This window comes from Peromyscus maniculatus, chromosome 1, assembly GCF_049852395.1.
Source record: "Peromyscus maniculatus bairdii isolate BWxNUB_F1_BW_parent chromosome 1, HU_Pman_BW_mat_3.1, whole genome shotgun sequence".
Taxonomy (NCBI): Eukaryota; Metazoa; Chordata; class Mammalia; order Rodentia; family Cricetidae; genus Peromyscus; species Peromyscus maniculatus.
This window is the reverse complement of record NC_134852.1, coordinates 179515405-179540451: the sequence shown is the minus strand read 5'-3', so window position 1 is coordinate 179540451 and position 25047 is coordinate 179515405. Positions and strand designations below refer to the sequence as shown.

At 42.0% G+C, this 25047-nt stretch overlaps 1 long non-coding RNA gene across 5 annotated transcripts in view; it reads right to left on the bottom strand.

Annotated features, from left to right (window-relative positions):
- The window catches only part of LOC121823216 (uncharacterized), a 150907-nt gene that overhangs the window by 13809 nt on the left and 112051 nt on the right, over positions 1–25047 (bottom strand). For 4 of the 5 annotated variants that reach the window (XR_013047984.1, XR_013047977.1, XR_013047981.1 and 1 more), the window contains 3 exons: positions 10766–10872; positions 9918–10059; positions 4550–5694 (listed from right to left, as the gene is read on the bottom strand). This is a non-coding gene — a long non-coding RNA (uncharacterized LOC121823216). Of the gene's footprint in view, positions 1–4549; positions 5695–7832; positions 7990–9917; positions 10060–10765; positions 10873–25047 lie in introns of those variants that run through there. The other variant, XR_013047978.1, reaches the window with a different exon arrangement.

Here is a 25047-nt window from a genome sequence, read left to right as displayed (position 1 = left end):
CCTCTTCTGGCCTCCACAGGCACCTACATTCACACACACACACACACACACACACACACACACACACACACACACACACAGAGAGAGAGAGAGAGAGAGAGAGAGAGAGAGAGAGAGAGAGAGAGAAATAAAAATAAATCTTCAAATAGAGCCATAGCACTGTAAAGAGCTAGTCACTGAATTCTCACCCAAGTTCTCCAACTCACTTGCCAGATAATACACTGGGAGAGATTCATCTTTGTTTTCTGTAAGATGGATACAACACTGTGTGCTCTCTGTCTTAAGGAGACTCCAAGATCAGAAAGAGCCTACGGGAACATCCTTTGGAGCTCTAAACGTCCCTGGAGACATGAAAAGATTTTCTTGCTTTCTGTTGCTTCTGTCTAAGGGGGTTATTTTTTTCCCAGGGCATCAAAATATAATTTAACATCTGCCAATGTCCTCAAATATAACCAATTCTGTGAAATTCTACCAATGGTAGAATAACAAATGAGCTCAATATAATTTTCTGTGCGAACAAAGAGATATAATTAGAGGACACTGTGGCTTCCTGAGGTGCTGTGAGGGAAAGTGGAATGGAAGTGTCTGTGATCCTGTCCTCTTTGGCACTCTTGCAGATCCCATCTGGAAAGTGCTCAGCCAGAAGGTCTCCAGAGTCTAAGTATTGCCTTTGCCTGTAACTGTTTCACCATAGATTTTTCTGCCTGGCCCCATGGCCCTGTTTCTAAAGTTGCCTGACTTAGGTACATAAGGCAACATGTTCTCCATTTCCTTACCCTCATGTCCTTGTCACATAACTAAAGATCCCCTTGTTTACTTTTAAAATACACACACAGGCAGGAAGCTGCAGGAATTACCTGGACCATGCTGGCAAATGATCAGACTAGTTCCCAAATGATCTTTTTTGAAACAGTCAGATAACTAAAGGTATTTTGACTCAACTTACTGAGAAAGTTGCCTTAGTCTGTGTGGCAGTTTCTATTGATTGACGACTTGACAGGAGCTAGAATCACCTTGGAGACAAATCTCTGGGTGGGTCTGGGAGGAATTTTCTTGATTGGCTTAATTGATAGGCAAAGATTCAACCTAGGTGTGCAGAGCACCGTTTTACCAGCTGGGGCGGGTGACAGCGCACATAAAATGTAAAAGCAAGCTGAGTATCGATCTCTTTCTCCCGGCTGCAGACACAATGTGACCAGCCGCCTCATGCCCCTGCTTGGCCAAGCCTTCCCCGCCAGAATAAACCGAATCCTGTAAGTGAGAGCCAAAATGAACCTTCCTTTCCTCAAGTGGCCTTTGTCAGACATTTTGTCATAGCAACAAGAAAGATAACAAATACAGTTCGTAATTTTTGTGATCAGGGGCTGTTAATAGACCATCCTACCAAATGGACCGATTTGGCAAAAGCTTTCCTTTGTAAAGCACTCCCTTCCCCAATTTCTTCCTCTCCATTTTCTTTCCAGGTCTTGCTTCCATCTCTCTTTTGAAAGCTAGACATTTCTTTGCTTTCATACAGATGATCAAGAAAATTAGAAAATGCTGTTCTGTGTTGTGTTGCTTGACATCCCAAGAAACTAGAGGAAGAACTGTGTGGATGCATTTCTAGGGCATCTGGCAGCAGGCCATCCATTATAGCCAGGTACAAGTGCCATTCTTTCTTGAGAACTTCAACTCTAACGTGAGCTGAAGGGGTTTCTACAGGATCTTGTAATTATGGTGCCTCTCTCTTTGTAGACATGGATTTTTCTCTCCACCTGAGTGGCCTCAGCTTCCGAAATGGCAGCCATGCCTGCTCTCAAAATGGACCATGCCAAGTAGATGATGCTTTGCCCAGAAAGAAGTAGGAGAAGAGAACATTGGTATTTCTGCAAGTATAGACAGCCTGACAGCCAATTTTGGAGTCTGGGTGACATTTCAAATTGGTAATGCTCCTAATTACTCAAGCCCTAGTAAACCATATGGAATGCAGCCACCACTCTAGAATTAATACAAGTGAGCACACTGAACCCATTACTGACAGCATGTTCTCCTAGAGTCATGGCACTGTGTCTGTGTCAGCACAGCGTGATATTGTGGTTAGTATGAGTGTGGTGCACGCATGCGCGTGCGCATGCACGCACGCGCAAACACACACACACACACACACACACACACACACACACACACACAAAGTTAAATGTCTGATTCAAAGCTAAATCCCAAGGAGACTAAGAATGAAAGTCACTAAAGGAGCAGAAGTTAAAGTAATTTGAAATTTCAGTGAGCAAACCATGAAGCTTAAGCTTCAGTATTTCTGGGGAGGGGAACTGAGCATCCCTGGCCCACTCTTTTCCTCCCCTTGGCCCAGAAAAGGATGCTTTTTCTTACATGAACTTCAGGTCTAAATGCAGAGACTAGAGGAAAATTTGTAGCAGTTCTCTAACTTACAGCTTGCCCTCCTTCCACAGGAACTTACACAACCTCATGGAGTGAGCCTGGTTCAGAAACACATGCCCTGCTTTTGGGATTCTCTAAGAATTTCCCATCACACACTGCTCAACATCTGTAATTCCTCACAGTGTTGGAGAGGATTTGCATTTGCTCATGCTGTTGATGTGGGAAGACAAACTCCTCCTCTTCCTGGCCCTAAGCATTCCTGAAAGCAACCCTTGTTGCAAAGAGTTTGACATCAGAGCAGTGACAATTGAGGAGTGCAGGAGAAATACCAGTGTTTTATCCGTTGTTACTCTATGTAGCCCACACCTAGAGTGTGGCTGTTACTGATGTCATTTAATTTCAATCTCATTAAAAACAAATCTATGAGATTCCTAACTCCACCAAAGTAGAATCATAACCAAGAATCAGTACCAGTCAGTACCTTAATAAGTCTGACCTCTGTGATTAAAGCTGGCCTTGAGCCAAGAGCCAAGCATCTGTTTGTATTTTACCCCTTGTATGTTTTTCCCCCTTCTAGGTCATTCTAGATGTTGGCAATGGATTGGGAATGCTGTTATTTATTTGTTTGTTTGTTTATTTATTTTCCATGAAGGCTGGAGTTGGGAAGGTTTGTAAAAGGAGGCTTTCCTCTGTCTCCTCCCTGTTCCTCAGTCACTTCCCAAATTATTGGCTCAGAGGCTTAATATTACTTATAAATGCTTGGCCGATGACACAGACTTACTACTAGCTAGATCTTACACTTAAATTAATCCATATTTCTTATCTATGCTTTGCCATGTGTTCATGGCTTGTTACCTCATTTTCTACATGTCTTGCTTCCTTGGCAGCTGGCTGGCATGTCTGTCCCAACTCTACCCTTCTTCATCTCTGTCCCTGAATGATTGTACCACCTAACCTTATCTTGCCTTGCCATTGGCCAGACAGCTATATTATCAACCAATGAGAGAAACGCATATTCACAGCATACAGAAGGACCATCCCACTACAAAGGTTGAAGCAGTGGAAGCTAGCTCAGTAGCACAGTATGCTGAGGTCTGTGGTTGTGTTTAAAGGCAGATATTAACTGGCCTCTGTATACTTTAGGGTGTGACCTTCTGCTAGGTTATTTAAAATCTATATATTTTTAGGTTATACCTTTCCTCTTTTTTTCCCCATTGGAATGTTGCTGCACTAGAGCCCAACCTCCTTGTAGTGGTTGATAGAAAACAACTATTCTTTAAATTTTAAAATTTAATTTAATTTGATTTAAAAATCAAAATAGAGCACGGCTTCTCCCTTCCCATCTGCCACAGTGTGGGGACAGGGGATGAGTATGTGCTATCTTTAATGACCCCCAGGTGAAGAATCAGCTCTCACTGGACCTAGAGTCCTTCTATCCCCTGAAATACTATCCTGACTACAGCTATATCATTCGCTCTTTATCTCATTGTTGCATTTTCAATGGGCGATGGCGACAGGAGTGTAGTTGCAGGACGAGAAGGCATCTAAGCCTGGAGGAACATAATCTGATTTGAGGCTCTGGCTAGAGAACAGAGTGACACTTTGTTTTAAATAGCTCGCTATCGTTAGGGAATGTGTACAAATATCAGGGGAAAAAATCAGAGTGGGGAGTCAGGCCATAAAGGCTTTCGGTAACATTTGAGCATAATGAGGACCCAGTCGCAGCTTCAGAGATGTGTGCAAAAATATATGATTAGGGGGTAGGTCTGTCATTCACTCATGAAGGAGGACTATGTTTTAATGAGGGATAGGATGATGGACAGGGAAGCTTGGCTGCTGCTTCATGTGAGCATAATGAAACTTCCCTCCATTTTTGGACCACTGGGAACTTCGAGAAATCATTAGTTTGGGAATGAGTGAATAATCTGACAGGATCAGGAGGGCAGTGGATGAGTAAGCGCGGCCCATTTGGGAGAAATGCTGCTGCGTCACCCAGCTGCAATGAGGTTGCCCTTGCCTTTCTTCCTGCAATGTGTCTTCAAGATGTCCTCAGTTATTGCTCCATCACCACTTCCTAAAAGGTGCTTTATTAAATACTGGCTATCTGCAAAAGAATATTTATCAAATAGATATAGTGTATGAATACTAAGTAATACATCACCCACTTTAAGAAATTAGCCATGGCTAGCCATAGTCGTGTGTGCCTTTAAGTCCAGCAGAGGCAAGCAGATCTCTGGGTGTTTGAGGCGTGATCTACATAGTGAGCTCCATGCCATCCAAGGCTACTTGGATGAGACCCCATCTCAAAAATAAAATAAGATAAAAATCAACCCTTAGTATTTCCTTTAAAAGCCTATGTACCATACCCTGCTTACATCAGCTTCCTGACCTGAGCTATCTTGAATTTTTATTTAGAATTCTCTTGTTTAGTGTAATTTTACCACATGTTTCTAGTCCTTAAAGCAAATCATTTATGAATGTTCCATAAATTAAGCCATGGGTCAATTAGATTTGCTTTTTTCACCAATGAACCTTAAGGATCATCTTTATTGATATTATTGTTTATTTAATGTTCATTTTAAACCTTGTTTCTTGTTTAAATTTCCAGTTGTTGTTTATATATTGCACATGTTGCATAGCATCTCCTTGTCTGGCATGCCTCAAGCTGATGGTTTTCCACACTGTTGGAAGTGTGCATTGCATCTTTGCTGGAGTTTCGTGAGCATGTATCTAGGAATACAATTGTTGGCTATTAGGGCGTGTAGGTCTTTCATCTTTGCTATATGATGTCATTTCCCTCAGTGTATGTATAACACATTGTACTCTCCAGAAATGTGTGAGCATATCATTGCTTTATACCTTTGTTGCACTTGAGTTCTGTTAAACTTAGTCATTTCTACCAACCTGGCACTACAACCTACCACTTAAGGTTTGAATTTGCATTTCCACTTACTGATGACTAAGCTGCTTGGCCTTTGTGCTCTATCCTCTGCAAAGTGCCTGTTCATAGATTTTGCCAATTTTTCATGTGAATCAATTCTAATGCATCTGTGGGAACGAGTTTCACGGCCTCTGTGTTAACTTCCATGAGCTATAACCTCTTTGGCAAATGTCTTCTCCCAGTTTGTACTTGACCTTCCTGATGGTCTTGTCTTCAAAAACATAAGAGAGGAAACTTGTGTAGAGAGAGTTTTATGCATTAAAAAAAAAAACCCTCCGTTTGCCTCTTAAGATGTGTCCCAAAGGATGAGGTGTAGAGGTCTCCCAGGTTGTTCTCTTTTTCACATCTTTGTTTTGTTGCGTCCTTCAGTGCTGTTGCTGGGAAGTGTAGGAGAAACAAGAAAGATTAATATCTAACTTAACTCAATGTCTATTCTTAACTCAAAATTTTCATTCTAATAGAGAATTGAGCCTATGCTTTTACTGAAAACAATAGCCTCCTGCCCCAGAGCACAGTGTAAATAATTTAGGCATTTTCTGTTTTTCATACAGCTTACTTTCTCATTTATATTGAAGTATGGTGAAGACAGTATAGTTATCTTTAAAGTCTTAACCTTAAAAACTAAGCATCCTCCTTTGTAGTGATTTAAGAAAAAAGAAGACAGTTAGCTGAAGGTATTCTTGCATTCCCAATCCATAATCTGGTCTCCAGCTACACACAGGTTCCCAGTAATCATCAGTGCTTCTCAGGGGCCACTCTGGAACCCTCAGTGAGATGGACTACTGCAGGCAAATTCTCATTTTACTTAAGCACCTTAGTAGGCTGGTTGCCCTCTCTCAAGTGAGCCTATGCTTAGCTGTTTTTTCACTCAGTGTGGCTGCCACATGATTGTAAGAGCCTTAGGCAAGAAGCTAATACCAAAAGGAAGAAAGGAGAAGACAAAATTTTGAAGCATTTTATTTAGAAATAATTTCAACTTTCAGATAAGCTTCAAAACCAAAAACAATTTAAATACTATTCAAACAACTTTAGCTAGTTCACCTATTTATGTGTACCCCATTGACTTCCTTTGTTCTTTCTTACCATAACTGCACACATGAATATTTGTATAGACTCATATAAGTATGTGAATATATTAATGGATAAATTCACATAGACACATATATATTTATACACACAGAGACACACTTATACACACATACATTTAAAAACATGCAGACCTGTTTTCTGTGGGTCAGTTACATACATCATAGCCTTTATTTAAATAGTTCAGTGTGACTTTTCCTAGGAGCAAAAGGGAAGCTGTAAAGTGATGTATGTTTGGAATCTTTCAATGCTGGGGCTTATTTATGGAGTTATGGAGACCCCAGCATGAAGGGAGAGGCTGGCTGTTGCCCTGATTTTTGAAGTGAGAAGGAACTGCTTAATTGCCTCTTCCTTGTATAACGTTGCCGGGGACACTTGATTTTTAAAGCACTGGAACTGATATTCAGGGGCAGGTTGCAGGGGAGGGGAATGGTCAAGACGTACAGCCAGAGGGACAGATAACCTCTACTGCCCTGCAGAGCACATCAGGGTAACTAGGGTTGATGAAAATGCATTGCATATTTCCAAGTAGGTAGGAGGAAAGATGTTGAGTGTTCCTGACATAAAGAAATGACACATTTAACATGGTGGATGAACGAGTTTTCCCAGATCTGAACATTGTGCACTATGCACATGCCTGGAAACAGGTCACTATACTCCATACATGTGCATGATTGTGTGTCAATTTAGAAATGCAGCTAAATCTAACACACTAATCAAAGAAAATAAACCCTCAAGTCATAGTCTATCAAACCCCAACGCAACATGGCTTGCAGAAGACTGTGGTGTTGTGATATATTTTTTTCTGTGTACTGTCAGGGTATGCTGGAGACAGGGACAGCCTTCTGGATGCTGTCAGGACTGTAGTGAGTCTTTGAAACCCTTAATAGTCAGTCAGTCAGTCTGCTCTGTCTCTCTGGCTTTCCCTGCAAGTGGTCTATAAACAGGCTGGTTAAAGATGTATTCTGGATGGGTTTTAAAGATGCCCAGCCTTCCTGCTGTGTGGGTCAGAGTCGTTCCCAGAGGACTGGGTCCCTTTGCCCTGCGAGGATGAGCGGCACCAGTTCGTGGTTTCTGCTGCTTCTACCAACTCTTGTCTGCATGGTTGGTGGGCGGCAAAATGTGATTGTGAGCAGCACAAAATAATGTTGCCTCTAAGAATAGGCTGATGCAGGAGCCCAGCACACAGTGCGTGGTGCTCCTTTCGACCTTTTCATTATTTGGTAATTGAACCGGCAGACATTTAATTCTTTCCTCTGGAGTCTTCATTAAATTGCTCAGAAAAGATAAAATTGCAACAAGAAAGAAAAATGTACAAATTTAACGACCACTGCTCATGCCTGGATTCTTCCTCACATACCGGGCTTCCGGGCTTTAAGTAAACAGAATATTTTCAAATTGCATGGAATTCAATATCAGCTGCAGTTACCGGTTCAGCCTGATTCTGTGAGCGTTGGTCCTCGGTAGGCGGTGATGTGAATGACTACTGGCTGGAGGGCACTATGTGTGGAGCTGAGTCAGTCTCGGAGGTGTCCATGAACTGAGGTTCACCTATACATTCTCACTCTGGATCCCATGTGACATTTCTGGGTCAGAAAAAGAGACCATCCCAATCAAGGGACAAGACAGAACTAAAGGATCCCATGGGTTTGAAAACGATTGAACCCACCCAGCTCATGCTGGCAAATAGCTCTTGTTATTTTCTTTATCTTCCCCATCTTCCTCCTTCTTTTCCTTTAGTATGAAACATGAAACCAAACCTTCCAAAACATATGGACCAAATGGAAAAGAAAAGGCATGAATCAAATTTATACACATATATAGTCAATGAAGGGGCTATTGTTTCATTTAAAATTGAACTCAGATACGCATCTTCCCTCCGTCTGAAGAACAAGTCCTTGAAGGTCCAGCGGGATGAGGACAGGGGGAATGGGCACTCCTGACAACACTACACATTGTTATCAACTGGCAGTAAAGCTCTCTGTCACTCACACAACATTCATGACCATTATTGATGCCCTCAATAATTAGACTAAAAGTGTGTAGTTCCTATGAATGCCTCATTTGGACAATTGTAAAAGAGTAAGACCTGAGCTAGGTCCTCTGGATATATATACATATGGCTATGTAGCCTGGTGTTCTTGTAGCAATGGGAGTGGGGGATGTCCCTGACTCTTTTGCCTGTGCTTGGGACCCCTTTTCCCCTATTGGGTTACTTCATCCAGTCTTAATGTGTATTGGATCTTATTATATATTGTTATGCCATGTTTGGTTGATGTCCCTGGGAGGCCTGCCCTCTTCTGAAGGGAAATGGAGGAGCAGTGGATCTGGGGGAGAGAGGAGGTGGGGAACTGTGGTTGGGGTGTAATATATGAGAGAAGAATAAAAAAGAAAGAAAACCACAAAAAAGAGAAAGAAAGGAAAAGAACAAAAAAATCAGACCATGTATTCCTGGAGCATAGAGTGGTGGTGGTGAAAGCAGGTAGGTGTAGAAGTGTTCTGGTTGGTACCCTGCCTCGACAGATCTTCCCAGTTAATCATCTTGGGAGTTTTTTGTTCAGTATGGTACCATTGGATACATGCAGCTGTTTAAGTTTAAATATAAGTGAACAATAAATATTTAGTTCCCAAGTCACTTAAGAACTTCTACTTTTCAGCAGCCACACGGAGCTAAGGGCTATCATATTGTACAACACAGGCATGGGGACATCTTTCCAGTCTTCACAAAAGTTCTGCTAGGCTGCACTGATAGAGAGGTTGATGCCCAACTGCACCTGCCTGGCATGTAATGGCAGAGGGTGCACATGGCTTGATTTTAGTGAGACAACACTTTCCAGTCCCTCTTGCTATGCATATTCTTTATTCTTCCTTTATTTTTGTCATCGTTACTTTTCTGTTGCTATGATAAGACACTATGACCAAGGCAACTTATAAAAGAAATTGTTTAATTAGGGGCTAATGGTCTCCAAGGGTTAGGTTCTATGATGGGCAGAACAAAGGTATGGCATCAGGAACAGCTGAGAACTTACACCTTAATTTGCAAGTGTTTGGAGGCGGGGGAGACTGGGAATGGTGGGATCTTTTGAAACCTCAAAGTCTTCCCCCAGTCACACACCTTCTCCAACAAGGCCACACCTCCTAATCCTTCCCAAACAGTTCCACCCACTGGGGACCAAATATTCAAACTTAGGAGGCCACCACAGTTTGTATGTGGGGATCTGTCATTGAGCAAACCTCCTAGGAAACAATAGTTTAGTAGGGTCAGCTTTCTACTTTCATCTGTGGAGAAGTGAAGATAGCCAGGTGGCTTGGAAACGGGAAGAATTAATCTGCAGTAAGTTCTACCAAAGGGGTCAGCCAGTCCCATTGGGAATCCTTAAGATAGACTGACCCTTCAGAGTTGAACCACTTAGAGGCAGGTGACTTTTTTACTATACACTTTAATTATTCTGTCCTCAGAAGTAGTGTAAGTAAGTAAATAATGTGGTGCTTTCAGAATGAGGGCAATACCTACCTAGAACGTGGCTCAGCTGACAGTAATCATCTCTCTTTATCCTCAACTGCTGGGCAATGAGTATCTCCATCCTGGTAGAAATACCTGTGTGGTCCACCACATTATGTGCTATAAGATCAAGACCCAGGGTTCCAGCTTTGGGCTAGAGAAAGGAAACTGATGTTAGATACACATGATATTAAATCAAAGGTTGGGAGTCTCCACGATGGACAAATGGATGATGCTAAAAGCTTAGCAGAAGTTACAGGATAATGCAGATCCTTTTTAATGAGCCAAAGATGTTAGAAACTGAGTTTGGTACCTGACTTGGAGTGTTCTGTGTGTTCTGTGTCTCATGAGAACATACAGCACTTAGAAGATGCACCCCTTCTTTACCCTGGCTTGTAGTACAATTGGTTGGCAAAGAAGTGAAGTTCTTAACACAAGACAGTGAGTGTCAAATGCACATGCATGGTAGAGGTGGGATTCTATGCCCGTAGAGTGGAATTCCTTTGGGCTGGACTGGTTAAGGGAAAATGTAGAGAAGAAATGTGACAGGAATTGATTGCTGAAGGATCAGAATTAGTAGAGTTTTACTCTGCATCTTCTCAGATCCTACTCCCACCAAAAAGATTTTTAAATTCTCTTAGGTTCCCATAGGATTCCCCACCTTAAATATGTTGATCATCTCTTCATATATACTTTAAAAGCCAATTATTGGAAAGTCGCTTCTAATTTTTCATCCTGAATACTAAAAATGCACACCCTTTGAGATTTTCCTACATGACTTTATCCTGACTTCACCTCTCTGAGTTCAGGTTTTTCTCCAATAACTTCAGTGTCTCCAGTTGCTAGCTTCTATTTCTTACCCACTCTCCCACAGACACCAAATGCATGAGTCACAGAATTCTGTCCGGCCTGTCAACACTTCTCATTTTTGCACCGACAACAGAGTTAAAGGGTGGCAATAAGGAACCTGTTAAGGAAACAATAATAATCATTTGCATAACTGAGTTTCAGAATTTAGGAAGCTAGATTTAGGAACGTACTGGTGCAGACGACACCATGCCCACATCACATAACCTCAGTGTTTGATCCGAAAGCTAGAATGTCACTTGAGACCAAGACTGCATGGGTTATATCCTGCACCTACACTCTCATGACCACACCACATGGAAGGGTACTGATTTCTTGTTGCTGCTATTATTAAAAAAAAATCTACAGAAACTACTTAGGGCTTAGGAAAAATATAGATGTGTTACTTTACAGTCTAGGAGTCACAAATCTAAAACAGGTCTTAAAGGACTAAAATGAAGAGCTGTATTCTTCCTAAGGGCCTCAGGGGAGGCTCCATCCTTCATCTTTAGAGGTTTGGAGAAGCATTTCCCTGGCTTCTGCTTCAGCTATCACATCTCCTTTCTTGACTCAGATTCTCTGCCTCTGTTTTCTAAGGACTCCTGTGGTCACAATGAGCTCATGTGGATTGCATAATCCAGTACATTTCCCCCCTTTTAAGATCTTTAACATGATTACATCTGAAAGCCCTCTCATTTATAGAAGCCACCATGCAGAAGTGTTCAGTGGTTAGACTGTGGACATCTTTGGAAAGCCATTATTCTGCCTTCCACAAAGTTACCTAACATTTATCTTCATCATCGTCTTCACCGGTGAAATGATAGACAATCACAGTCCACCGTAAGAATATTCTGAATTAGGTGAGAAAAATCCACATACATAGCAGCACAGTGCCTGGAATTCTCCAGCCACTTTTATCGCCCTGGTGGCCGCCATCAGTACCATTGTAGGGGTGTATGACACTGAAGCTAGGCAATGCTGAATAGGGCTTTACCAAGACGACCTTTGAAGATGCCCCAAGGGGGAAACCATCTGGAGAGTGAGCAAGAGAAGAGAGCTGGAGCAGCAGCAAGCCTGCCTCCCTGAAGCCCTAGGTCAGCCTTTGACCTGTGTGGGGGTTCCTAGATTAATTCACTGGGCTTCTGTATCAACTCGTGTTTGATTAAAAAAGCGAAGAGTCGGCCGGGCGGTGGTGGCGCACGCCTTTAATCCCAGCACTCGGGAGGCAGAGCCAGGCGGATCTCTGTGAGTTCGAGGCCAGCCTGGGCTACCAAGTGAGCTCCAGGAAAGGCACAAAGCTACGCAGAGAAACCCTGTCTCGAAAAACCAAAAAAAAAAAAAAAAAAAACGAAGAGTCTGGAGAACAAGATCAGTTTTGAACTGAGGTCTGGCCTCCCTATTTAGGGGCACCCTAGAGAAGTTCAGGAGTGTGTCCCAATCCCACAGTGGTCTTTCCTCTTCTGGTGGTCTGAATGTTTTCAAGGTTCATGTGTTGAAACTGAACTGTCACTGTGGTGATGTGACGTCAGAGACACCTTGGGAAGTGAGTGATCCTGAGGGGTGGAGGCAGGTGTGGATTCCCGTCAAAAGTCAGGGCGGAAAGACTTAAGCCCTTCCTATATGCACTTCCATTCCTCTGATGTGTGAAGACTGAGACTGTCTCTCTTGCTCTTTCTATACCTCATGCCAAGTAAGGACATCAGCCTGGTACCATCCATGAGGAACAGGCTTGTATCTGAAACTCAGTGATGGGCTTCTGTATCAGGAACTTCTTGATAGAGGTAATTTTTTACTCTTATAAACATCCCAGACTCAGGCCGTTTGTTTTAGCAGCACAGACTAAGATCACTCTGCTGCAGTATGTGTCATCTTAATGTTAAAACCTTACTTCCTGTGAGGTTTTTTCTGGTTCCTTTGCAGCCTCTGAAATCATTGATTGGCTGCAGCGCTCTCTCTCAGCTTCTCGCTTTTACCACCATCTTCTTGGAGGTTTCTCTCCATATGCTGCTGCCTTGCTGCATAAAGGCCCTATTTAAGGGCAGTTTGGTTCGGAGCATTTAAGGAGAGAAGCAGCCTTAATCTGCTACATTTTCCTAGCACAACAGCCAGCCACACATTTTAAGGGCAGTTGTGATTTAGACCCCACGTGTTCTTGGCAAGAGGAGAGAGACAGTAGGGATGCGCCATCATTTCAATTCTCTAGATGAAGACCGCACAGTACTGGGAAGCTCTCGCCAGACCTGCAACCAAAATGTGTGGGGGTGGTTGATTGCTCGCCGCTCGCAGCTTCTTCGAACGCCTCTGCCCTAGCACCGAATGCATGATTTCTCATATTTACCTCCCCAGAGTTGTGGTGGTGGCGGTGGTGGTAGTGGTGGTGGTGGTGATGGTGAGGGCACTCTGGGGTCTCACTGGGTGGGAGGGGCCAGAAAAACACCATCCATGAGTTTCATCCTGAGGCTCCTCAAGTGCGGACAAACGGCACATTGCAAGAGCAGAGTCAGCTTAGTCGGGGACAGGTTGCTTCGCTGCACAATACGAAGCAAGAAGCAATCGCTCTGAACCTGACTTTTGGAACTGATGACCCCGCCTTTGCCCTGGGCTAATGGTTTGGCCTTCATGTACCCTCGGAATGGCGGCCAATCTTCCTCTTTCATCTCCTGGAGCCCAGGAAATGATCAGTGGCCTTGCACCTGGGTTACTTTTTAATGATCTGAAAGACCACAAGGAGCCGGTGTTTCCTTTGTGCCGGTTCTCATTCAGCAACCTAATAGCTATCTGACGAGAGATTTTCTTGAAAAGAAAAAAAACGCCTGCTCCTCTCGCGCGCTCTGATTAAACCCTCACACCGCGCATATTACTGGGCCTCAGGCCTGCGTGAGGCCTGCTGACTGCTGGGGAGTCTTGGTATCTGCGCTCTGGCTTTGCTGCCAACAAGCCAGGAAACGACAGATGAGTGTACTGAATCTTCCATGTGAAGAGCAAGGAGAGTGACCAAGAAGAGGTTGAGGTCCAGGGCTTCCTGTGGCAATGCTGGAGGGGGAATCGAGTTTTTCTGTAGGTCACCCTGCTTGGACTCCAATCATGGTGAAACCAAAGCCACCTTACACCACACTGGGGTGGAGACCCCGCTGCCCATCTCCCCTGCCAAGTCACAGACAACCTCTGCTCACAGCAACTAAAGTTCGAAGAAAGCAGAATAACTGTTCTCTCACTTCCCTAACTCCCAAAAGAAATAAAATGTTAAAAACCTCCAAATGACTGTAATGCAGAGTCTGAAAAAGGTAACCGTCATGGCTGCAGGAGAGGCAAGCATTCATGGCAGGACAGCAGTCAGACCTGCGGTAATAACACACAGGCAAGTCTGGGCTGCGTAGCACAAGCAGTGATTTAGGGCTAGCCATTCTGTCAACACATGTACATTATTTATTTGGGGAGTTTCAAGTGCATAGCTCTGTTCACACTCTCTCTTTGTTAGAAAGAGTGTCCAAAGTTAAAGCATGAGATTCTACCACATGCCCACAGATAGCCAGTATGTATGAGACTGACAGCCAGCAAGGAGGAAGGCACTGAGCCAGCGGGCCCTCCCACTGCTGGTAGAAATGGAAAATGAAATGAGAGAACTCTCGAAACACCCAGACAGCTTCTCAAAATTCAACAGAAGCTTCCCCCAAGACCCACCAACTCCACAATGTTTAGTAAGAGAAAAGGAAATATATACCCAGACAAAGATTTGTGCCTGAGATCTGGGAAACAACCCAGATAGCCCTCAGGAAATGGAAGGATATAGAGACACCAGAATGGGGAAGCCATAATAGTGAACGAACTACTTATATCCGCAACAGTACTAAGAAATCTTAGACCCACTATGCTGACAGACGAGGCCAGATGCTAAAGAGCACCTACTCTAAGTGGTTTAGTTACTTTTCTGTTGCTGTGATAGAGCACAATGGCAGGGCAGCTTCTAGAAGGAAGGGATTATTTTGGCTTATGGGTTCCAGAGGGTTGGAGTCCATGATGGAGGAATGGAGGCATGGCAGCAGGAGCAGGAAACTGAGAGCTCAGATCTTGAACTACAAGCCCATAGCAGAGAGAACAAACTGAACGTAAACAGGACTTGAAGCTCCCAAATCCTGCACTCAAAGACATAGTTCCTCCAGAAAGGTTGCACCTCCTAACCTTCCCAAAGAGTGCCACCAATTTGGGACCAAGTATTCAAATGTCTGAGACTATGGGGGACATTTCTCGTTCAAACCATCAAAGTATGCTTTGATGTGAAATTCTAAAACAAGCAAAACTGTTCTAGTGTGAACAAAAGAAGATCAGTGGTTTCCTGAGGCTGGGGGATGGATGGGGTCAGCTCCAAAATCATGAAGGAAAGTTAAGGGTGATAGATAGTGTCTATATCATGGCTGTGGTGTGACATGGGTGTATGAGTTAAGACACATCAAACTATATGCTTAGACTTGGGTCTCTTTCCTGTGTGCATGCCATGCCTTGCTAATATGGTTTAAAAAGAAAGCGTGAACGTCTGGTTAGCATTGTCTGAAAGAATTTGTCCAATTATATATATAAAATGAAAGAACTGAAAAGGCAGAAAAGATAATGATGAAAAAAGCAATTTTAAATCCATCTTTTGAAACTAATGACACACAAGAATGTATGTTAGTGTGCTATGTAAAACACTCCTTGATGCTTACTGGTGACCTGCTTTAAAGATGGAGTATGGTAAGGTTCATTGGACACTTGGCAATGACAGCTGCTATGGCTAGAGGCAAACCTTCTGATATATACATTCACATGGAAGAAACCCAAAATGTGTTGAGCCAAATAGATCATGGTACTCAGTTTGAAACACAGCCATCCTTAGCAACGTCCTTGAGAATCGACCGATGTGGTGCTTCTCCTAGAATAAGTCAGCAGATCTTAAAGACTAAGTTGTTGCATTATCTGGTTTTTTTTTTTTCAGAAGCAGGTTTAAATTTTTTTAAAATTCCTCTTTTGGAAGACTTTGGAACAAGCTAAAAAAATTATGTTATCAAGTTTAAAATTTCTTGCAGATATGAGATTTTTTTAATATCATCTTCAGCAACAAAATCACATAATGAAATACCCCAAAGAACCACTTTGAAAATGTTCTTTCCACGGCAAGACTTCCTTTTAAAAGATAGCTCTTCTCCCGTTCATTACTAAAAGTCATCATTATCTTAGAAGAGAAAAATTAAGTTTATTCTTTCTAAAATACCTCCCGAGTAGAATAGCTCTGACAGCTACTTGTCATCACAGGAAATTTTAGCAAATTGTGACTCTGCCTTGAACAAGAAAGTCCCATGATTGATCTGTAAGTGAAGAAGCTCTTCTAAGCTCTCCATGATGAAGAAGCCAGGATAGGCCTGCAGCTGAACAGATTTTTCAAGGACAAATCCATGCTATTACCAAGTACTATAAACAGTGAACTAATACTTAAACGCATTAGCATTTTTTATTGCAAAATACACATAACAAAAAGTTTCCCGTCTCCACCCTCCATAAGCACACAGTTCAGTGCTAAGTACATTCATATTATTGTACAACCATTGTCACCATCCATCTCTAGAACTCTTCTCTTCTTGCAAAATGGAAGCTCTATACTCATTAAGTAACAATTCCCCATCTCTACCAGCCCACAGTCCCTAGCAACCACCATTCTATTTTCTCTCTATGACTGCCACTTCTCTGGTTGTCTCCCATAAATGACACGCACAATTATTTGGCTCCTTGTGATTGACGGGTTGATTGCACATAGCAGGATAGCCTTAAGGTGTGTTCATTTTGTAGCAAGTGCCACAACTTTCTTCTTTTTAAAGTCTTATGAATGTTCCATGTTTACTACATTTTGCTTATCTAGTCATGTGTTGGTGGACAATGTCTCAGACCGTTTTGTGTTATATTAAGGAAATACCTAAGACCAGGTCATTTTTATATTATTTATTGATGGGTTGATACTGCACACATGTATCCAATGTATCTTGATCATATTTAATCCCACTTCCTTCTGGATGCCACCCCCTGCCCTGACAATACCCCCATCCACTTTTATGTTGTAGTTTTTTTGTTACAAATCACTGAATCTCTTAGTGGTGCTTATGTGCACATGTGTATGGGGCTATCCACTGGCATGTGGGACCCTACCAGGGGCCATACCCCCAAAGAAGAAAAAAGGCTTTCCTTCTCCAGAAGCCATTAACTCCAATAGCTTCTCAGCTAGGGGTGGGACTCCCCCAACCATGTTGTCATGTTGCCTGACTTGATCTTTGCACACCAGTTTCTATAAGCCATGTTGTATCTAGAAGACAGCATTTCATAGCTCCTTTCTCCATCCACTAGTTTTTCCATTCTTTCTGCCTCATGTCTATGATGTTCCCTGAGCCCTGTTTGAAAGTTTTGATATAGATATTTCATTTAGGGTTGAGGATCCCACACTCACTTGTTTTCAGTTCTTTGACTAGATATGAGTTTCTGCATTAACCACTGCCCACTGCAAAAAGAAGCTTCACAGGCCGAGGCTGAGAGTGGCACTGGTCTAGGGCTGTAAATGCGAATTTTTAGAGGGCAGCTCAACAACATGTCCATTTGGAGAAACAACACAAGTGGTCCCCTTCGTAGGACCTATCACCTTCTCAGCCCTGGGTTTGGACAGATTCAGTGTCAGAACTTGAATCCAATTAGACAGCAGTTGGTTATTCCCATAACAGCCATGCAATTACTGTACCAGTAGGTGAATCTTGCATAGTAGGTTGGTATTGTAATATGAAACAGCCAATCTGTGTAAGGCCATTAATATCTTTTTTCCCTCAGTGGTTCACACATGTCCTGTGACTGTGAAAGCCAACAGGGAGTTTCCTGGTCACTTCCAGATTGATTTCTTTATGTCTCACAACCAAAGTGTGTGATATCTTTGGCAACAGGGTCTTACCATACAGTATAATGGATAAACAAGAGCACTGAAAATGCCCTATTTTGCTTTTGTTTTGTTTGGGGGGGGGCTCACTGCCTGATAGCTCCCTTTAAATAACTTATTTTAATTATATATTTTTATATTAGCTTACAAAGTAGCGAGTTTCCACAAGGATTCTTCATACACCATTAGTTTTAGTTAACATAGCTCCCTCTCTCTTTCTCTGCTTGTGGTGGTTTGAATGAGAATGGCCACAATAGGCTCCTATATTTGAACGCGTAGTCACCAGGGAATGGCACTGCTCAAGAGTAGTTAGAAGGATTAAGTGGTGTGGCCTTGTTGGAAGAAGCACATTGCGGGACCCAGTGTCTCACAGTCTCTGCTGCTGCCTGTGGATCAGGATGTAAAGCTCTCAGCGACTGCTCCAGCACCATGCCTGCCTGCTTCCTGTCGTGATGATCGGACTAACCCCCTGAAACTGTAAGCAAGCCCTCAGTTAATGCTTTCCCTTATAAGAGTTGCCATGGTTGTGGTGTCTTTTCACAGACATAGAACAGTAACTAACACACCACTATCCCTCCAGTTAAACCTTTAATTCCCAGTGTCCTTACAACTTGTCTTTGTCAGGGTTTCTATAGCTGTGAAGAAACATCATAACCACAGCAACTCTTACAAAGGAAAACACTTAATTGGAGCTGGCTTACAGGTTCAGAAGTTTAGTCCATTATTGTCATGGCAAGAAGCATGGTGACACACAGGCAGACATAGAACTAGAGCATTTATATCCTGAGAGCTTTACATCCTGATCCACAGGCAGCAGGCAGAGAAAGAGCCACTGGGCCTGGCTTGAGTTTCTGAAACCCCAAGGTCCACCCCCAGTGAAACACTTCCTCCATCAAGGCCACACCTACTCTAACAAGGTTACCTCCCAATAGCATCATGCCCTATGAGTCTATGGGGGCCATATTCATTCAAACCACCACATCCCTCTACTTTATTATCACATGCATTCCATCATCCCCTCCCTTCATTAAGGAAAACTAAGCATTTTTTAAAAACAGAAATTTCTTTTTCATATTTCTGGACACTGAGAACTTTAAGATCAAGTAGCTGATACGTTTGGTTGCCTGGTAATGGCCACATCCTCCAGAAGGGAAGACACCATCCTCACATGATAAAAGGTTGCAAGACCAGCTTATCTAATGCCTCCTTAAGTGCCTTTTCAGAACCTTTAATCCCACTCATGAAAAAGGTATCTTCACTAATCACCACTTAATACTACCACACTGATAACATCTGGTCAGAGCAGTTCCAACACTGTCAGGCTGTTCCTACATCTAGTTATTGCAGGTTGACTATTCCATATTTAAGATTCTTGGAAGCAAAATTGTTTCATATTTCAGAATTTTTTTCCTGATTTACGTAGACTTTATTGGTTGAACATCCCTAACTCGAAACTCTGGAATCAGAAATGCTTCAAAATCCCAAACATGTAGGACAATAAGAAAGTTTTGGATTTGGGAGATTTATTTTATGTGCATGAATATTCTGCCTGCATGTGTATCTGTGTACCATGTGCATACCTGGCACCTGCATGGGTCAGAACAGGGCATCATATCCCCTGGAAGTGGAATTATGGACAGTTGTAAGCCACCATGTAGGTGCTGGGGAGTCACATGGGGGTCCTCTGCAAGAACAACATGTGCTCTTAACTCCTGAGCCCACCTCTGCATCAGCCAGATAGAAATACTCAGCCTACTATAAACACAGGGGCATTATCTGTTTGAGGTACTGCTTTCAAAGTTTGGAGTATATACTCAGAAATGGATTGCTATGCCACATGGCCATTCCATTTTTAGCATTCTAAGGACCTGTCATAATGCTCTCTACTACAGCTGTACCACTCACATTTTGTCGATTGTGGACAGGATTTACATTTTCTATCAATTTCATTAATAGTTTCTAAGAACCAGCTTCTTACTGTTTATATTATTTTTTCTATTCATTTCATTTATCTTCACTTTTCTCTGTACCATTTCTCTCCTTTGGGTAGATTTGAGTCTAGTTTTTTTTTTTTTCTGGTTCTTTGTCATTAAGTTGTTGATTTGATATCTTTCTTGTTTCATGCAAGTGTTTACAGCTATAAATGCATCCTTAGAACTCTTGTATTTATTTTGTAACCTTAAGTATGTTCTATTCTTCTTTTTCATTCACTAGGGTTTTGTAATTTTTTTTTTTTTTTTTTTTTTTGGTTTTGGTTTTTCGAGACAGGATTTCTCTGTGTAGCTTTGCGTCTTTCCTGGACCTCGCTCTGTAGACCAGGCTGGCCTCGAACTCACAAAGATCTGCCTGCCTCTGCCTCCCAAGTGCTGGGATCAAAGGCGTGTGCCACTACCGCCTGACTGGTGTTTTGTAATTTTTTCCTCTTATTTCTTAATTTGATCTTATTTTGATCCTTCAGTTATTTAAGAGACTGTTGTATTCTTCTGTATTTCTCTTTTTGATTTCTAATTCATCCCATTGTGTTGAGTAAAGGTAATTTGTACTATTTCTCTCTCCTTAATGTATAGCTTTAATTTATTATCTAACATATGGAATATACTAGAGCATACCTCATGTGTATTGGAGAGTTGTAGATATTTTGTTCTTGGGTAAAGTATCCCGTGCATGTTCATTAAATTTAACTAATGAATTGTATTGCTCAAGTCACCCTGTGCATTTTTCAGAAGTAGGATGGTAAGTTATTCAACTACAATTGTATAAATGTTAATATATTCCTTCAGATTTGACCATTTTGGAAATATATATGTCATAATATATATATGCATATATATTAACATCTGTGATTGGTATGCAAATGTTTAAAATTATTATTTCTTTTTCCTGGTGAATTCTTTATTAAAATGAAGCCTTTTTTTTCTCTTTTATAACTTTTTTCATTTAACATACATTTGTCTGATATTAAAAGCAACTTTTGCTCTCTTTTGCTATGATTGGCATGAAGTATCATTCCATCTCTTCATTTTCAACTACTTGTATTTTTGAATCTAGCATAAGTCTCCTGTATACAGCATATAAAGGGATCATATATATCTTTAAAAACTATGCCTATCTCTTTTGACTGTAGAATGTAACCCATTTACATTTAAAGTAATTATGTGCCAGAAAGGACTAATACTGGGCTATTTGCTTTTCTATGCACCAGATGCCTTTTCTGTACCTCATTTCCTACAATACTGTTGCTTTTGTATTTAATTAAATTTTTGGTAGTAAAATGTTTAAACTTATTTTTTCATTTCCTTTTGTGTATGTTACATGGCTAATTATCTTTGTGGTTACCATGGAGAGCATGTCTAAGATGTTGAAGTATGACAATCTAATTTGAATTTATACCATCTGAACTTCAATAATGGACCAGAAGTCTGCTCATTCGCAGTTCGGACTCTACCTCTTTCAGTGATTACTGTCACAATTAGCTTGTCAATTAACTTGACTGTGGTAATAACTCCACTATGTAGAAGTATATAAAATCATCATCATATGGTATACCTTAAATACTAATTCCATTTACATCCATACAGAGGAGTTACATCCTTGGATGTATATGTTCAGAAACATCAACAATTTTAATACATTATTCTTTTAAATTATGTAGGCAATCAAAGCGAAGCTATAAACCACAATTTTAACAGTACTGGATTTTAGAAATATCCATATATTTACATATACTGAGATATTTTGTCTTCATACAACTTTGAGTTACCATCTGGTGTCTTTTTATTTCAACTTGTTGGTCACAGTGAGAATTTCTTGTAGCAGACAGAGGTACAGCAGTAATGCATTTCCTCAGATTTTGTTTATCTGGGGACACCTTACTTTTTCCTTGACTTTGGAGGAACAATTTTTCTGAGCATAGAGCACTTTGTTAACTGTCTGTTTGTATTTATTTGTTTTGTGTATGTGAGTGTTTTGTCTGTACACATGTGCACCATATGTGTACCTCATGCCTGCAGAGATCAGAAGATGCCCTGGAACTGGAGTTACAGATAGAGGTGAATCACCATGGAGGTGCTGGAAACCAAACTCAGCTCCTCTATGAGAGCAGGAACTGCTAAGCCTTCTCTCAGTTTCTGGCTCTCCTCCACCTTCCCTGCCCCTTTAACACACTGAGTGTATCTATCAACTTCTGGCCTCTAAAACTCCTGATGAGGCTTCTGGTGATAATGTCACCAAGGATTCTTTGTAAGTAGGAAATGTCTCTTAGGCCTATTTGAAAAGATTCCAGGGACATTATTTTGATGAGCCTTCTGATCTGAAGACACTCTTCTCTTTGCATCCTTGGATTTTTCTCTGCCTTGATTTATTTTTATTAGTGACTCTTGTCTACCTAACACATTTCAAATTAATTATTTGCTTATTAGTTACCCACTTCTAGCCCAACGGTTCTGAAGTTGTGGTGACTTTATGAAAAGGGTTGTATTTCATGTTGTCTGCTTTCCAGTCACTGTTGTCACAGGAGTGGGAGTGCCATGGTTGGCTGGACCTGGGTCCCCGTCCACCTCCATGGCCAGGGTCAGGGAAGGCAACTTTAACTGGCAGCATCACCAGCATCACAATAGATCAGAATAGAAGAGAAAGAGCTTACCAGAACTTTCCAGAGAAAGAACAGGTGAACTTGACAGAAAGAACACATGCCTACTCCACTCTAAATAAGATAAAGTGCGGGGAAGCCTTTTGTAAACTGCAAAGCATTGTCCAAATGCTAATTGATGCTATTATTCCTTCCCGTTAAATAAAGGGCCAGATTATCTTACTGGAGTCAATTAATGCTGGGAGCAAACCACTATTGTTCCACTCATCAGCACATGAAAGTAAAGATGCAGTAAACAGGCAAGAGGTCACCAGAAAAAAACAACTGTTTAGCACTGAACCCAGAAGTACTGCTTGCTACTTAAAAATGAGACTGTAGCTACATGAAAACAACGATCTAGCCACAATGAGGGAAAATGTGCAATATGGATTTTCTGAGTGCTGTTATGCCCCTGGCTTTATGCTAGGGGATATTCTAGAAGAATAAGATGCAAGGCCACCTTTGGAGGACTATTCCATTCCAGCAAGGCCCCAGTAGTTCCAAATATGCAAATTCAGTCAAGGAGGGTTCAGGACAAATGGACTGAATTTTTCACTTTTTCTCCCGATGCTTTGACGTCTGTTTCTCACGCTTACTGAATGATGTTTAATTTAATTCTCATGCTTAAGGTGGAGTGCTCTGCATTGCAGCTGTGCACAGTTTGTTTGAGAGGACTTATGAGGCAAGGCCAAAGGCAGGAAAGCACTCCACCATGATATCTTAATGAACAGACCCCTGGGGAAAGAAGAACCCACATAATGAAGTCAGAAAAGAAATCATAACTCCCCCAAGAGGCCTGAAGCTTGCAGGTCCAAGTGCAACCAAAACACTTGCAAAAAGATCTGGGTGAAGGAGAGGAGACCGGTGCTGGACAGATTTTCAGATATGACTACTGACTACTGTGTCCAATAGTTGTCTCCTCGATTGAGAGCCACACATGTGTGCACAGACATGTGTGAACAAAAGTTCCCAGAATCGAGAGGCACCTCCAACTACCTTCTGCAAGGTTGATTAACTAGTTAGAACTCCAGTGAATGTTGAGGATTTAGAATGTTGCAGGTCCTGAGCCAAATTTCCTTGGGCCATTTTTAGCCCTCTGAATAGTCATTTGTTGCCCTCCTCTGTACCTGATCTAGCAGCTTCATGACCACTGGGAAAGTCATTTGGGATGTACTCACAGGGCACTGGTTTTCCTTTGGAAAACTCAACAGACCACTGGCTTCCACCAACCCAAAAGCCAGGAGTGTCATCAGACAACATCTGAAGCCTATGTCCTACCTAGGGTTACTCTTGCCATGAGGAAACACCACGACCAAAACAAGTTGAGGAAAGGGTCTATTTGGTTTACACTTTCACATCACAGTCTGTCACTGAAGAAGTTAGGGCAGGAACTCAAGCAGGGCAGGAACCAACCGGGAGGCAGCAGTTGATGTAGAGACCGTGGAAGAGTGCTGCTTACTGGCTTGCCTCCCATGGCTTGCTCAGCCTGCTTTCTTATAGAACTCAGGGGTAGCACGACCCACAAAGGGCTGGGCCTTTCCCTATCAATCACTAATGAAGAAAATGCTCTATAGGCTGGCCTACAGCCTGATCTCATAGAGGCATTGTTTCAGTCAAGGTCTCCTCCTCTCAGGACAGCTATAGCTTGTGTCAAGCTGACATAGAACTAGCCAACACGGCCTGCAGTAGAAGTTTGTTATTCACTTCTTTGGTGTGTCCATCAATGTATTTGAAAACATTTTGATTTATGGCTATCTCCGTTCTATCACTCTGAAAACTTCATAAAACTGCTTTCCACATTAGACCATGGAATCTGGAGTAGCCTATGTCTGTGTTCCTGGACCACGGGCACTCGTATTTGGCTTCAGAATCAACTATCTCTGTGAAAGTGACACAGAATTGCATTTCTGTGTCAACATGTGCACAAATGCACATGTATTTGCACATGCCTCGTCTATCACTCTTGTAAACCCTGCTTCTGGTTCCAGCTCCCGCTGTCCCAAGAGAAACAGGGAAGAGAAATGAGTGTCACACTCCGTGCTGGACAGTTTTATGTCCACTTGACACAGGCTAAAGTCATCTAAGAAGAGGGAATCTCAATTCAGAAAATGCTTCCACGAGATGAGGCTGTAGGCAAGCCTGTAGGGCGTTTTCTTAATTAGTGATTGATGAGCTCAGACCATTGTTGGTGGTGCTACCCCTGGGCTAGTGGTTCTGGGTTCTACAAGAAAGCAGGCTGAGCAAGTCATGGGGAGCAAGTCAGTAAGCAGCCCTCTCTATGGCTACTGCATCAGCTCCTGCCTCCTGGTTCCTGTCCTTTCTGAGTTCCTGTCCTAGCTCCCTTCAACCATGGACTGCAATGAAGAAGTGTAAACCAAATAAACCCTTTCCTCCCCAACTTGCTTTTTGGTCACGGTATTTCATTGTAGCATTAGAAACCCTAAGTAAGACATTCTCTGTGGTCTACTGATCAGTTAAGTTACTCTTCTGTTAAGTAATTTGAGTTCTCAGTCCTTGCAGTTTTAGGCCTTGAGTCTTGAACACAAAGCAACTGATAACTTCTCAGAAAAGAATATATACATATACATATACGTATAGGTATATGTATACACACACACACACACACACACACACACACACACACACACACATATATATATATATATATATATATATATATATATATATATATACACACACATATATGTGGGGGAGGGGGTTGTCTGCAA